The 17,126-nt window shown below is 38.3% G+C and overlaps 1 protein-coding gene across 2 annotated transcripts in view; it reads right to left on the bottom strand.

Annotated features, from left to right (window-relative positions):
- Pard3b (par-3 family cell polarity regulator beta) overlaps positions 1–17,126 on the bottom strand; it is a 1,032,172-nt gene that overhangs the window by 294,819 nt on the left and 720,227 nt on the right. The window lies entirely within an intron of this gene.

The following is a 17,126-nucleotide window of genomic DNA, read 5'->3' as shown; positions in this document are numbered from 1 at the left end:
TGCTTCCCCTTCGTACTGATCAGTCATCTCATCCGCTCGACCCGTTATTACTGCCAGGGTTGTTTATTTGATTGGCCTGGAAATCAAACCATTAGTGATTACAATTTTCATATTTAAGTTCTTTACATTATCATAAAGACAATGCATGGTGAATTAAATTTACTTATTCTGTGAATAAAGCAAAGCAAGGAAGAAAACAACGTTTCCTAATGCTGTTGCTCCGATTCTAGTTCCATTTGAAGTGCAGGAAAAGCCTCCTTTAATATAATAGACAATTACAGCACAGAGATGAAAAACATAGAGAGTTTTCAGGGCCTATCTTTTACCATAGACTATCTGCTTCTTGTACAGTTTTTCTTGCCCAAGGCCTGCTCCCCTCCACTCCATTCCTCGACTCCACTCCTGTTCCAGCCAGTCTCCTTATTATCAATAACAAGATTAAGTGATGGAAATATTAGTAGGCAAATGGTTACTTAGAAGATAGAAAAAAATTCCATTAAGGTTTTTGTTTCAGCACTCTCACTGTCTACCAAGGCCTGGCTGTTCCCCTCCAGTTACCAGGGAGAGACTATTGTCATCAAGAGTATGCACCATGTTTCTGAAAATAACTGTGCAGCTTGTCCACATATGTGACATCAACACATGTATGTGTTTTATCTACTTCAGTGCACACCAACACTCAAAGGCTTGGCAGATGCTCTACCTTTTAATATTGCTATCCCTGTTTTCATTTTTACTTCCACTGCTACCACAGATGTGACTCTAGCTTCTCACTGTATACTACAAGGGCTATAAGACAAGGCCAGGCAGCAGTGATAAGTCTAATGTATGCAACAGCCTCATAAGTTGGTTAGCAGCATAGACTTCCACTTTTGCTGGAATATGTAAAGAACTGTAATAATAGCTACCAATGTACAGAATTCTCAGAGTGTGCCCAGCACCTCCCTGCCTTTCACTGATATTAACTTACTATAATCCTTTCACTTGTGGTACTAAGGTATTGTTTGGAGCTAGGGAATCAAATTAAAGGTCCTAGGTATGATAAGCAAATGGTTTATTACCAAACTAACTCTTGTCCCCCTGTTAGCATTTGTAGATAAGAAAAGATAGGGTACATGCTAAAGTTACACACTTCATGTCCCCACGGGGCACTGAACAGAGGCAGTCCAACTGCAGCCTTTCTGTTTTGTATCACAAACCTTACAACCTCAGGACGTGTTCTGTGCCTGCCCACTACTTGATTATGGTCAAGGTTCTTAAGCTGACATACATTTTCCTCATCTCCAAAACAAAAAAGTATTAGTCTAGATGAGCCCCGGAGTCCACCCAGTCAAGCCAGCACACCGCAAGAATTAGATATTACATCATGGTTTCATCATTAACTTGCAGGAGGCAAAACTTACAGGAACAATACACACAATGATAATAAACACATTTTATAGATGACAGTGCATAATCAATAAAGGAAACTGAGAAGAGACTGAGAAAAATACAAGAAAATTCAGGGACAAATTGCAGGTGCTATTTGCAAGCATAAACACTAAGGCTGTGTTACAGTTAAATCCAGCAAAAAGCACTCTCCCCATGCACAGCAAGAAGGTGAGATTAAAAAAAAAAAAGAATCGAGTAAGATTATTTCTGACAAGGAAAACAAAAGACAACACAGAGGTTTGGGAATATTGAGACAATGGTAAAAGCTTTAGAATTTACAGAAAATATTTTTTAGCATCAACCCCTAGGGATATCTGGCATGAAATTTGGTGAAAACACGAAGAAAAGAGCTAACTGAGTAAGCCTAGATCCTCTGTCAACAACAGCAGCCATCTTTTATTTATTAATTGCCACTCGGGAGATTATATTAGAGCCCAAACCGTAAGCATTCACATCAACCTTTAGCAATAAATTCCAGGGAAGTTGAAAGTGAATAAATCATCTGAGATATGAGGCATGTTATCTAAAATGAGCCCACATACATCTCAGCAAGCATTTCTGAGGGAGAACAAATATACAGTTATGGATTCTAAGAGAATTTGACATAAAGGAGTCTTGGATTTTGTAGGATTGATAGAGTTGGCAATTAATTTGTGTGTGTGCATGTGTGCATGAGTATGTGCATGCGTACCCATGCATGTGCATGCTCCAAATGAGAAACTGCAAGTGCCACTCACTGGGCACCACTAGACCCTAGGAACATAGGAAAATTAAAATCAAAAGGGAAAGTTGAGTTCTAGACTTTAAATTTGGGCCCCAGGGTTCTCCTCTAGGGGAACAAAAATCAGTAAGCAGGAGGAAGAAATGGAAGAAACACTGATGTTAGCAAAGAGAGTCCTCAAACAAGGAAGGTCCTTTTAAAGATGTACAGGTGCTATGAATAGACCAGAATGAATTTCCTGGAGTTAGGGGACCTTACATAAATCTGCACTAGGCCCTTATGTATTCTTTCACACTAGGTCAAAGTTGCCAGGGCAGGAAGGTGTCAGTTGGTGAGCACCAATACTAAGTCCCAAATGAAACACTTGGAGGAAAGTCGCCTATCAGGAAGAGATTTTCTCTCTACCCTACTGCTACCTTCATCCGTTTTGGTTTAGGCTGACAATGTGCAGGAAGTTTTACAGCTTTCAGGATGAGACAATTCCCATTCTATTTCTGGTCTCACCATTTACACACAGAGATGATATTTTTTTTCTAGGTTCTCTCTAAAGGTGGAGGTCTCCTTGAAGAAGTAATAGAAAATGACCAATTTATCCAAATCAAAACCTCAGCTATTCAAACCCATTGAAATCATCCCCAAATATGACAACTCTTCACGTTTTCCTTCGTGGCTGAAGTGATAGAGGCTGTGGCCGATTATAAGCAATTGTCTGGGCAAGTGATCTATGGATACCAGGTGTTATTTGTCCTGGGATGGACCTTGTCCAAATTTGAACACTTGTTTGTCTCATTTTGAGTATTCACAGAAGGAATTTGCAGTTGAGTGTTTGGTGATTTCCTGGCCAGCTTGGGCTAGTTGCAAATGCCAACTTTTAGAGCAAGGTTTGCATTTTTCAGACTTCTCTACCAGGTGACCATGTTCTCTGTGTTTTAATGAACTTTCTGTTCCCTCACAAACATGAACTTGACACACATGGGTATCCTGAAGGAAATGATAACATTATGAAGACTGTTAAAAGAAATATCTTAATAAAAATAATTCATGGGTGCTATAATAAAATATTATTGAACATATTCATTCACCTTCTTCCAGAAAAATACAGAATCAAAACAACATCAAACCAAAACCAGATATAGCCATCAAGATGGATAGGTGTGTAAGAGTATACAAGACAGCCACATTATACCAAGCAAGCAAGGCTCAAAGAGCAGCAGTGTAACAGTTATGAGAAAGGGCTGTGAACTTGTGGAATCCTCTGGGCAAGGTACAGCCATGGTACTCATGACTTCACAGCAACTATGGATGTATGCACCAGGTGTGCACAAGGATGGGCCAGGGGCTTTACCTCTTACTGGTGAGCTATTCGTTACTGATAGATCAGTAAAGGGGGAAGCACAACCCTTCTGTTTTGTACCCACTAATAACTCCACTAGACTCTAGTGGATAGTTCTGGCACAGTGGTAATACAGAGAACCTTGGTTAATCCAAACAAGTCACAAAATAATTAAGCGTCATGGTTTGGGGAAGGAAACATAGGTATGAGGGGAAGTTGATAGGAATGGGGTAATATAGAAGAGAGTATGGGAGAGTAAACAGAATATAAATCAGAATATAATATATATTATATATCAAATATTATATTATATACATGTATGAGTATACATACATGAGTGTGAATAACATGTATAATATGTGTATCATAGTGAAATAACAATCTTAACCAATTATATATAAATAGAAATGGAAAAATATGTGAAGAAGTTGTGCTATCATTTTTCCCACAAAGAATTGACATAGAGGTCCCTGAAGAACTGCTTCTACAGTTCAGTTTCTGGTACACTATCTGCCTGCTTACAGGAAGTCCGCAGCAGTTCTCAAGTACAGAGCAGCTGCAGCAATCAGGGGCAAGGCACGTGGAATTTCTTTATTATGGAAGTGTATAGGGCGTTAAAGTACTCATTTGGAGGTCAAATAATCTAACATAAGCACCAAACTTTCCTACCAAGGAAACTGAACCTGTGAATGCCACCTAGCCTTTCTTGGCCTTGCTGGTGGTGTATCCTCAGTTTCTTAGTTAGAGTTTACTACTGTGTAAAACTCTACATCTTCATCTGAAGGCTGCTAGCAGAATACTGGCTTCCAGGAAGCTAGGATGAGGGTCTTAAAAAGCCCACATCCACAGTGACACACATTCTCCATTAGGGCCATATATTCTAATAGTCCCACCCCCTGGGCTGAGCACATACAATCACACTCATCCCAGAGATACAGTCAATGTTTAGGGTAGAGCTAGAGGAACATGCAGATGGTGGTGGTAGGTACCCTCTTTATCCAGTGCTGTAAGGTAGAAGTTTTACTGATTAGGTGGGGGGTTACCGTTTCCAAACACACTCTTAAAACATGGAGAAAGCATTAGCCTAGGTTTCTAGGTCGAGATCTCCATGCCAAAACACAGTATGAGCTGGAGTACCTTCCTAGGGGCCTACTGGGATTCAGGCCTCAGTTTCCGATTCCTGTACCTACCTGGTAGTTGAAACTGGCCACTGGCTTCTGAAAAGCAGGTGATTTGTACAACAGCAGCTAGAACTGTCCAGAGAGATGTGGTCTGTGATGAACATTAAGAGGTAGGGTATAGGAGACTCAAGCATCTATACTTGACCTGCGACCCTGAATTACTCATCTCTCTTAATTACCATTAAGTATCTATGGTAAATATGCAATTGTTACCCCTGTGTTATCTCTCTATATTTCAAGTTAATTTTAGCCTAGTGCAATTGAGTTGGTTCACAGCACCAATGCATTCTTAAATGTAACCACAAGATGAAGAAAAAGACTTCATAAGGCATTTCCATTTCCTTTTTAAAAATCATAAGAAAGACAGACATTTTATAAGCACGGTGTATGCATGTGAATGTGCAGGTATGGTTAACCTCTTACCCACTGAGCCATGTGTCCAGCTCAAGACCCATCTTTTAATAAGCAACTCTTTCTATTTTGTCTTTTGAAATAGGTCTATATGTTCATCCATACATCTCAGAGTAGATATTGTTAGTCAGATTAATAGTAGACTCTTGCTTGCCCTGCCCCTTAGGCTATAATCATTTAATTAGTCTGAGATTTCATTGGCAATGTTTAAACTTTCCCACTCAAGCATTAAAATCACACAATAAAAGAATGCCTCATCCAGAAGACCAGTAATTGGGTTTTCCATTATTGATGAAATTGCTTCTAATGCATTTTTATTAAAAATAAATTATTTGAGAAAGTATTCACTTTCAGATACATGGTAAGTTGCTTTTTCCCCTTGGTGAGAATGAAACAATTAACATTATATTAGTGTTTATATATTTATATGTATAAGATATATAATCTATGACTTCTATATCCGGTGATCACTTACACATGTGTATACATACATATATAAAACCAATAAAAATATACTAATTTGATATCTTGTATTTGTTGGCTCTCTAGGTCTTAGAAAGGTGATGAAGTGAGTGTGGCTTCCCTTTAGAGAGTTTTCAGCAGGTCAGTATATGGCAGAGATGAATAGAGATGGGTTAGAAGCAAATCTGGGGAGGGCCTGTGGGAAAGAGGTGGATCCTGTCCACACCAAGAGGGAGGGTTCCCATGGAGTTGGAGGTGTGGTAGGAAGATAGGCTCCTGCAAGTAGGCTGACATAAGACAAAGAAGAATCGGTAGAGACAGAGACGAAGCGGATAGGGGGACTCTGGGTCTGTGCCGAGAGCTGTAGTCTCCAGTGAATGGGGTTGAGGTGGGAAGACAGGCTCCTGCAGGTGGGCTTCTAACAGGGTAAGGGAGAGAATGGTGTGACTGTAATGGAGAACTGGATGGATAGTGAGAATCACCTGCCAGGGTCCTAGCCTCATGCTCACTGGGAGGCTCTGCTAGACAGTCTTTCCAGATATCAGGAGGGAAACAAAGGGATGGAGCAGGGATGGAAGGAAAGTCTGAGAGGGTCTGCAATTTGAAGATTCCAATAATATCAAGGACCCTGAAGGTACCTAGTGAGAATAAAGTTTGAGTCCTTCCTAAAATAAGGGGTTTGTGTTCTGTAGGACATTAGGGACAGGATCAAAATTACAATATTTTCCAGGAGTCTCAACATGAAATTGGAGGAAGCCAAACATTTGTCAAGATGGCTTGCTATCATTACCAATTTGGCCTTGCATTATTATGAGCAATGAACTTGGGCAAACACTGAGAAACACTTTCCTGGTTTCATGGGGAGCTGTGATGTGAAATTAATAGTCTTAAAACTCTTCAAATGAAAAATTATTATAAATTCCAAGTAGGAGCTCACAATCACTTACTCCCCAATACATTTTACTTTATCTTTCATTTTAGACTGCATTTACTGAAATTTTTGTGTACTTGGTTTCTTTTGTAAAGTGGGTTCCCTAGAGGCAAGACATCGTACGTGCTTTAATAGATATCATTGAAGACCCATTAGCCTTGAAAAAGCCTCTCCATAATCTCCAAATGTATAATTTCCCAAATTATGTTATCTGTGCTAACTGTGTCCATAATGGGCCTAATTACCTTCTTGCCTATCTCAGGATTCCAAATATTGATCATCATTCCAGGCTTATCACAGTGCCCTGCTCCCTATTCATTACCATGGGGCATAATGCAATCCAGCTTTGCATTATCTGCTGTCATTCGGGTCTCAGTTCTCTTACTGGCAATTTCCAAGTTCTGTGGGAGCAGGGTTATTTTTTTCTTAGTTGCATAAATCCTGGAGTCTTTTTATCATTTCTTGAAACTCATATCCAAATGTTCAGTAGTAAACTTCTCATTATGATTCATACATTTGCATAATCTCTTCTACCCTGTCTCAAACATTGTCTGTTTTAAAGTGAAAATATCCAGGGAAAATATGGGAAGATTATGTGAACAAATACCCCTTTGATTATGAGGATTCAGAGGATTCACATGGCCCTCCAAGTGTCTTACAAATGTTGCTATATACTTGAAATATTTCTCCTCAAACTCCTTCTTTTATGTCAAGTGTCAAGATCTTAGGCCAAGGTGTGATTTTTTTGTTTTGGTTTGGTTTGGTTTTATTTGTTTGTTATGCTTTTGGGTTGTTTTTTTTTACTCAAATTATAGTCAGCAAATCTAATGAATAGCTAACTCATTACACTTATTAATATCACCATTTTTTTCTATTTGCAGATTAGACATGTAAACTATGATTCAATTGAAAGGAGCCAAATATCTACCTGTCTGTCTGCCTGTCTGTTAAATCTAAGGTGTCTGTCTCTCTGTCTATGTAAAACTGTACCTGATAAGGCAACTAAAGAATACAATCACCTCTTCTTCAAAACATACTGGATTGTTCTAATGTTTTCATTTTCCTTCTGTAAGCTTTCCTGAATTTTAAACATACACACATTTGTATGTATGTATGTATGTATACAGTACAGTACATTTACATGCATTGCATATAAAAAACATTACAAAATTAAGGAACCAGTATTGATTTTCTAAGAAGGGTAATGTTACTATTTTAAGGAAAATATTTCTTTATTATTAAACTAGGGGGAATAAAAGGACTCATTTGAGGGTTCATTCAATCTGCTATTTCCTATATATGAAACTGGACCTGTGAATGCCTCCACTTTTCTTAGCCTCATTGATGGTGTATCCTCAGCCCAGAGAAGTACTCAGTCAATGATTAATATAGGAATAGAAGAATCCACAAGCAGCGGGGGACAGGGGGCTGAGACACATTGATGTCCTTCTTGTTCAGTGCTCAGAGATTTTCTATCTGGAGCAGCATCCTCTAATGCTTCATTTCCTCCGAGCCCCCATCCAGCATCTGTTCTTTGTTAGCACAACCCCGGGCTCTTTTCTGTCGCTTTCAACGATTTAATATCTCCCGCTCCACCTGTAATTACTCATCTCTGTATCTTGCCTTTCTCTTTACCCTAGTCATTCCTTCACTTTCCTTCTTTCTTTGTAACAGTAACCATTTCTACCATTTCTACTTAATGTGCACTTTAGTCGTCTTTTTATCACCACCAGGAGAACAGCTTTGTCTTCCAGCTCCTCCTTGTATATCTCGGTGATGGGCTTTCCACTCTGAACACAGGCTGCTTCAATTTTTTTCCTATATCTTTTTACTCTTTTGTGTGGCTGCTTCAGCTGCACATCTTTTTTGTGCTTAGTATTATTGAGTGTGTTGTATCTTTATGTGGGTTTTATACCACATTACTTCCAAAGCATAAAGAAGTGTAATACAGTTCTAAAACATCATAACTAGAAGTCCATATGTAACTGGTTTGTGAAAGGTATCCTCACAAAAGTGTTTTACATGCATACTAGGTATCTGCACTTTTTATTTGTATTAATTTTTATCAGTTTTTTCTGAATTTCAGGAGGAATTTTTGGATCATATTCATTCATACCCAACTCCTTCCAGATCCATCAACCCTCTAGCTGCCCACTTAATGTCTTCTAATCCTTTTGGTGCTACCCATATTGTTGTTGGGCATGTGGCCTATTACTGGGGCATGACTGACTTACCAGGGGCCATATTCTTAGAGAAAACTGTTTCTCCTTCTCCCAACAGCTATTGCTTATCAATATCTCCATGGCTAGAGGTGGGATATCATTCTCACCTCCCCTCTCCATGCTGGGATTTAATCTGGCTTGAGACTGAGCAGGTCTTACACATGCTGTCATAACCGTAACCCATTCATTGGTGCAGCTGCTCTGTTGTATTGGGAAGACACTCTTTCCTGGTTGTTATCTACCATCTCTGTCTGGCACAATCTTTTTACCTCCTTTTCTACAATAATCCCAGAGCCTTGGGAGGGAGCATGTATTTTAGTTGTCCCATCGAGGATATCTATGGTTTTCAGGGTTAAACATTTCTTATACTTAAAAACATTTCTCTGCCTTTTATACTTAATTGAGTATAATTGAAAAATTAGCTGCTCAGAGTCCTGTTTACTGTTCTCTAAAGAAGTGTAAGGTGAGAGATTTTAGTTTTGTGCCAGCATGAATTCTGAGTTCACTACAGGAATTCTTTCAGTGAGATATCAATTTAATGCTAAAATGTGAAGCCCAAATGAAGCCAGCCAGCCAGTGATGTTTACTTTGTATTCTGGCTTCAGTAATGTGTCCTCCTAAGATAAACACAGAACAAGTGCACTGGAAGCCAGCATTGCCCAAGTTCTTACAAAAAGCCCACATCATGCCCCATTGATTCCACACAAATCCAAATGCCAGTTCCTGATGTGAAGCAGAAAGAAGGAAGGAGGAAGGAAGAGTAACTGTCCACAGGAGTGTGTTCTCCAGTGAGCGGTGGGGTCTGCCAGTGGGAACTGCTCTATTTCAGGCTGTGCGCAGCCACAAAAAAAAAAAAAAAATGTTGTGCTTCAAGATTCATGTATTTTGCATAGTTTCTAGTCAGTATGAGCTTCTATAATAATAATAATGAAAAACCTAGGTGGCTTATGAAAATTGGGTTTTCTCACAGCTCTATGGCCTGGGCATTTATGGTCAAGGAGTTGTTTCATTTGGTATCAGGAGAAGGCCCACTTTCTAGTCCATAGATGAATGTTTACCCAACATGCCCTCATATTATGGAATGACCTGTTTCTCTGTACACATCTGTCTCGACCTGCCGTACCCGTCTGTCTATTCTTTTAGCAGAACATAGTTCTGCTCATTCACTTCTATACCTGAACTCATCTCTGCAACTTCTCTCTCACACTAGTGATCCATAGGGACAGGCTTACTACAGCAGCTCAGCTGGAGTTCATTGGCTCATCAGCACCAGCTTCAGAAATACTCTTATAGCCCTATTGCTTCCCAACTTTGACTTTTTCAAACTCTGCCTCTTAATCCCTTAGGGTCACTCAGTAATCTACACACACACACACACACACACACACACACACACACATACAATGTTTAACCTGAGAGCTAACATTAGCAATTAATATTGGAATAAAAGAATCTGTGTTTATCTTGACCAAGGGAAGTAGGAATACTAGGAAAACAGCCACCCTGAAACCCTGTATCTTGTAATTTTGCTGTTAATCAATACATTCTGAAGTTGTGGTAAATCTAAACCTGTTTGTCTATGTTCTTGATATAACATACACATAACAAGTATTATGTAACCAATCTTAAACACACGGCACCTTTTATCTGAGTTTTGATTTAAGAAACTTTTGTCTGCTTAAAACAGCAAGAATTTCAATCTAACCTATGATAAATGTGGGGATTTCCAATGGCATTTGTGCTGTACTTGTATTATGGCTCCTAAATGTCAGAACCAACACTTGGCTCTCTTCCAATTTCTCATCAAGTCCTCTGAGAGTGCAGACAAAGACATGCGAACCCCTAGACTCAGCCAGCCTGCTCAAGTGCTGCTTGAGGCAGACTTGATCTGGACTCCCCTGGAGCTAACGTTCTTCCCACTTTTTGTGATACTTTATAAAGAAGACATGTTCAATTCCAGATACACAACAAACTGAACACACACAAACTGACAGCACAGAATTTCCAACGGAGTTATCTGAGAGCAATAGAAGCCCCCCAATATTTGGACATAGACTCATAGTATATAGTACGGAGGTTGGCAAGGTTAAAAGTATGTAATATACTTTGACCATATCTCTGAAACTCCTGTGCCTGCCTTTTTCTCTCCCTTCAAACCTCCAGTTAGTCCCCTTTGCTTCCCTGGACATTTTTGTTTCTACTATCAAATCACATATCACATATACATATGATTTCATGTATGTATGTATGTATGTATGTATATATGTAAAATCTAGGGTTCATAAGTGAGGGAAAATGAGTGATAATTATCTTTCTGATTTGGATTTAATTCACTAAATATGATTATCAATGCATGAATATATATTCCCATATTGATATAATTTTGTTCTTCTTTATGCTAGAATGAAGTTTGATTATATACATATGCCATGCTTTCTTTACTCTTCTGTTGGTAAGCATCAAGGGTAGTTTCATATGTAACCATGGTGATCAGAACTGTAATAATCATTGATATGCAGGTGCCTTCTTGCTATACTGATTTAACCTCACTTGGAAATCTTTGCATGAATGCCTAGCAATGGTAGAGCCATGTCATAGGACAGTTCTATCTTTAGTCTTCTAAGGAATCTCTATTGATTTCCACAGTGGCCCCACTACTTTATCTTTCCACCAGCGATGTAGAAGGGTCCCCTTCTCTCGATTCCTCACCAGCATTTGATGTTAGCTTCTAATGATTGTTATCCTGACTGAGGTAGAGAAGGAATCTCATTGTAGTCTTAATTTGCATTTCTGTGCGGGCTTTTCAATGTTTTTTGTTTTCAGTCATTTATGCCTCATTTCTTGGGAAGTCATTGTGGGTTTTTTTGTTTTTTGTTTTGTTTGTGTTTTGTTTTGTTTTTTAGCATTGATTGGGCTACTTGACTTCTTGACGTTTAGGTGTTGACATCTTTATATATTCTATACTTCTTTGTATGTTCTTTGGTTAGATGTATGGCTAGTGAAGGTTTTCTCCTATTCGACATGCTGCCGCTCCCTAGCTGCAGCCTTTACTATATAGAAGAGGCATTCTCATTTAATGTAATCTCATTTGTCAGTTGTTGGCATTGCTTAATTTCCTAAGCTATCAGAGTTCTTTTTAGAAACTCCTTGCCTATGTCTATGTTTCCAATAATTTTCTTCTACCTGCTTCAGAGTTTCAGGTTTTACATTAAGGTCTTTTCCCGTTTGGAGCAGATTTTTGTCCAGCGTGAGAGATAAGGATTAATTTCACTCTTCTACTTGTGGATGTCCAATTTTTAATGCAACATTTTCTCAAACGTATAGTTTTGGCATCTTTGTCAATAATCCTGTGGCTGTGCCTCCATATGTGTACATGTGGGTCCTCTATGTCATTGAACTGTATGGCTGTTTCTGTGTGAGTACTATGACTACTATGATTTTTTATAACTATGGATCTTTAATATAACTTGTTCTCAGGTATGGTGGTACCTCCAGCATTTTTCTTTTGTTCCTTTTGCATTGCTTTGGATAGCCAGAGTCTTTGTGCTTCCATTTGATCTTTAGAATTATTGCTTTCTATTTCTATGAAAATATTGGGATATATTAATATATAATATTTTAAGATATATCTGAAGTGTTTTCTAAATGTCATTGGTATTTATTATATTACCTCCATTTTTACCTCTAATTTTATTTATTTGTGTCTTGTTTTTCTTTTATGTTGGCTAAAGATTTATTGTTTATATTTGTTTTTTCAACAAACCAACTCTTCTCATCAATTTTCTTTCTTTGTATCAATTTCTTTAATATCTGCTTGATCTTTGTTATTTCTTCTCATTTACTGATTTTACTGATTTGTCATGGTATTGTTTTTTAAGGCCATAAGGCCCATAATTAATTCTTTGAAATTTCTCTGATTTTTTTTTAATGTAAGAACTTATAGCAGTAAATTTTTTAATTAGGATTCTTTCACTTCTTTCCAAAGGTTTTGCTATATTGTGTTTTAATTTGTTTCCAATTTTAGGGATTTTGAGGCATTTCTCTCTTGATTTATTTAAAGGTCCAAGTATCATTCCACTGTGAGCTTTTCAAACTTTGTGAGTTTACATATGTTGCTGAGAAAGACACATATCCTGCAGTGTTTGGATGGAATATTCAGTAGATGTCTGTTAAGTCTGTGTATATTCTCATTTAACTTAGCTTTTCCTCTAGATTTTGATCAGATATGCTACCTATTGGTGAGAGTGGGTTAGCAAAGTCACTATCATTGCTTTCAGGCTAATCTTTTCAATGAGGAGCTGTATTATTAAATCTGGTGCACCAATGCATGGCATATACATGTTTAGAATCGTTACTTCCTTTTGCTAGATTGGTCCCCTAATCAACATGAAATGATCTTCAAAAATCCCTTACTAGTTGACCTGAAGTCTATTTTGCTGCATATAAGAACAGCATTGCTTTCTAGTTCCATTTGCTTGAAGTAAAGTCTCCAAATTTAAACGAAACAAAACTGTATGAAATCCTGGATTTCTCTTAAGTAATAATATCAATGAGAGACATGTTATACTCTCACTAATTGATTGCCTCTATGACATCCAATAACAATTGACACTTTGAAGCAGTAGCTATTATTCACACAATACCAGCATCAAACCACTGACATTCAGGTCTACCTAGGTACTAGTTGTGTTACCGTGGTACGTCTTTGTACCTGAGTTCCCTCATAAGTTACAGCTCAGCCATTATAGGATTTGGAAGATTAAATAATACAGAATTGAGAACATGATTTGAGGCACAGTAAATAAGCAACAAATGTCACATCTCACCAATATGTCTTCTTTAATTAGAAAATTTTAAATTCATGTGATAGTATCTGTAAAACATAGGCCAGGGTCATTAGGACCTTTAAATTTTCACTCTGTCTCAAAAACCTTATTTTTCTGTCTAAGATACTTAGCACTTTTCAAATTATTTTCTATTTTCTTCATTCCTAGGAAGAGCCTAAACAGTTTGTCTAAAGAAGTTTAAAGCTGACACTATTTGATGGAATAGCTGCTTGGGAATACATAAAGGTCCACTTAGCTTCTTTCAGCATAGAAATGAGTTCCCCCCTCAAACCAACTAATAAACAATCAACAAAATTAGTAACAGGGCAAGATCATGGATGGTTTGAGTCACCAGACAATAGATGTATGTATGGACAATATTCTAAGAATGCTGAGGTCATCTGGATGTCAGAAAGTGCAGTATGATATGACTTCCTAGATAAAGCTTCAGGAATGAATTGCTTTTGTCTCTGAAGAAGAATTGAACATATAATTAAATAAAAATACAACTTCTGGGGTGGGTAGGCTCTCTGCAAAGGTAGAAATGAGTGAGAAAAAGTAGAGACACGCCTCCTTGATGTAAGCTCACATGGAAGAATGGACAGTAAATATGGGAAGTGAGTAGGAGACCAAAATAAGTTCAAATCCACCATGAAGATGACACCTAGGTAAGGAGGCAGTCAGAAGCCATTATTTTATCTCAAAGGAGTGCTCTGATAATATTGGTACTTCGAGCAAAGGCAATAAATATGAAAGAAGTAAGTAAGATAAATTAAAGAGTGCTGTTTCATAGACTAGAAGTTGTTCTTAGTCAACTGTCTTTACACAGTTTGAATTTCAAGCTTGTATACTTTCTTTAAGAATACTTTTGGCATATTTATTCCACCATCTTACCAGTGAACAATTTTATACAGTGCATTCTCTGAGCCAGCTGGCAAAGTCTGCAGAAATATCCTGGACCATATGAGGGGCAAGAGGTGCTCATGTTCATGTGTCCCCAAGTGAACAAATAAGATGTTTGCCGCCCCTGGCTTAGTTATGACTGTCATGTTCAGAACCATTCCTGCTGCCTCCTAGGCATATTTTAACTATATTTTGTTATATGTAATGATTAATGGGTAGTAAAACTAATAACGTGGGGACACACAAAATAAATGAGGTGACAAATATGAAAAGGAAGTTCCACTTAATGTTGTTGTGAAATCTGACAAGATGCTGGAATTTCCCTATAACTCAACCCGAAGAGTCCTTGCCAGTGGGAAGAGAGGTTACACGAAGGTGACATTTCTATTAATAACTTCTCTCTTGGGGAAGTCTATGATCAGCCTTTCTTGTTCTGAGACCTTGCTGGATTACAGGGAAGGGTCAGAGTCCAGGAAAATACTGCTTCACTTCATCTTAGCAAAGCTTCTGGAGAAACTGGAAGAGGACTTCAAGACCCCAGTTAGCCTCTACTCTACTGCTTCTGCCCCTCTGCTGCTGGTATCCTTTGTTGTTTCCTATCCTGCATAACCTTCTTTCTGGAACAAGCATCCTGGCTTTCTTCGGGGTACTCTGCCTCCTCATCTCTCATCCAGTGTATCAGTGTTCCAGTCATGATTAGTCAGTGGATTCTATCCTCTCTTTAGTTCTGGTTAGCAAAAGTCAGGGCCAACTCTAGTACCATGACCAGGAAAGAGTCATTTGTTCTAGAGGTTATTAAGAATATGAAGCTGTAATTGCTGCCATCTGTCTTGGGTTTCCATAACAATAAAGTAGAAAGAAAGGAAGCAGAATTTCAAGAGATGATATTGAAACCCTGTGATGGTCTACTGCATTAGTCAGCAAATCAGCTTCTTTGCAAAAGCTACTTTAAAATTGAGTCCCTTCCATTACAACCTAAAGGGTCTTGATGTAGCACTCTCTTCTCTACTTGTCATACATATTACACTTGATTCTATCAGCAAGTTATCTCCTTAGGTCTGCTAGGTACATGGGGAATAGGAACATTGCTGCCAATGAACATCCAAACACAGAGAAGAGAGCACTTGGCACTAAATTCTCACAGGCAAATTAAACTTCAGTTTCACTGGTTTTGTGAGAGAAAAATCCCCCCCAACATTAAAGGTCTTATTAAATTGATCTATTCAGTCCAATCCCTGATTCCTCTGTGAAGAGAAAGGACCATTCTCTAGGTAAGAAGAAGTATGTGTAGACACACTATCAATATGAAGAGGAAAAAAATAGTCAGTTCTCGCTCCTGTCGACAAGGACTTCAAAATCTCCCTATGATCACGTGAATTGGAGGTGTGGCTCTAGACTGTAGAGGTGGAAGAGTAAACCCAGTGTGTGTCACTTGGTGAGACTGGAGTGCACAGACTTCCCTTACTTCTCCATGGGTGCCTTTCACGTGCTTTACAGTGAGGAGGGGCCAATGTCTGGAGAGGTCATGCTATATCAGCACTACTGGACAAGAGGGTTAGGAAATCTCTTATAAATTTACTATAAGGAAGTGTGCCTGACAACAAAGGGTTTGATGCAGGAATGACCTGTAATGTAGACCTGGGAATGGAAGACTTGGAACCTTAGAGTTTTACCTTCTGTGGACTTCAGTTTTGATCTGTGTAGTGGGATAATGGAATAATAATAACATTGATGATATCGGTAAAAAAATAATGTTGGTTACTTGTGTTATGATTATTCTGTGTAATTTTACATATACCAACCCCCTCAAATTACATTAATACTATCATCATTTTATAACTAATAAAACTGAGGCACAGTCTGGATAATAAGTCAGTAAGTAACTAAGATAATAGTGAAGCTAAGTCTGTAGATATTTTTAATGATGAAATGAAGTGTTACACATGGACATTATACAGAAATGTTATAAAATGGATTTTCTCAACTGTTGTATGTTGCTGTTAATGGGTTCATGGAATTTTATGTTGTAGGCATCAACTAGCACTGGATTTAACAAGAGAACACTTGCTACAGGGAAAACAATGATCTATACAAGAGTCAAAAATGCAAAATCTAAACAAATATATAGATATGGAGGGTACATGGGCAGGATGAAGAGGACTCTAAACAGAAGTAGCATTACAGACACTTCGGGGACAGAGCAGGAGCGTATGAGAGCCAGCAAGATAGTACCTTGACCACCGAATTGTAGTCTTGGTAGTGAGAAGAGAGATCTATGGTTGAGATGAGATGCAGAGATGAAGTTGGTGGAGAGGAAGGGAAAGAAACTAGAAGGAACTGTAGCTACCAGATAAGCTTGCTTATGATGAATTCCATTGGCATTACAGATTAAAATCCATGACCTTTGCTCAAACACAGTGACAGAGGCACATCTGTCTCTTCTTGAGGACAATGAACCAGGCACAGGCTTTGTAAGAACACAATATTTCAGTTGGAATTCACCTAATACTGAACATATACTACACAAAGACTCCAAACTGGTCTTTGTTTTAGCTCTACAGCAAAGACAATGACTAATCTTTACTTTGAATCTCGAAGGCTGTCCACTCTCTCAGGAGCTTCTCAGAGAGGACATTGACATTTCCTCCTTTTTATAGATGTAGCTATCCAACACAGGGACACCATTTCTGCTTCAAATACTGCAA

This window comes from Mus caroli, unplaced genomic scaffold (assembly GCF_978045245.1).
Source record: "Mus caroli unplaced genomic scaffold, Mus_caroli_1 scaffold_1, whole genome shotgun sequence".
NCBI classification, from domain to species: domain Eukaryota; kingdom Metazoa; phylum Chordata; class Mammalia; order Rodentia; family Muridae; genus Mus; species Mus caroli.
This window is presented reverse-complemented; position numbering and strand designations above follow the sequence as displayed.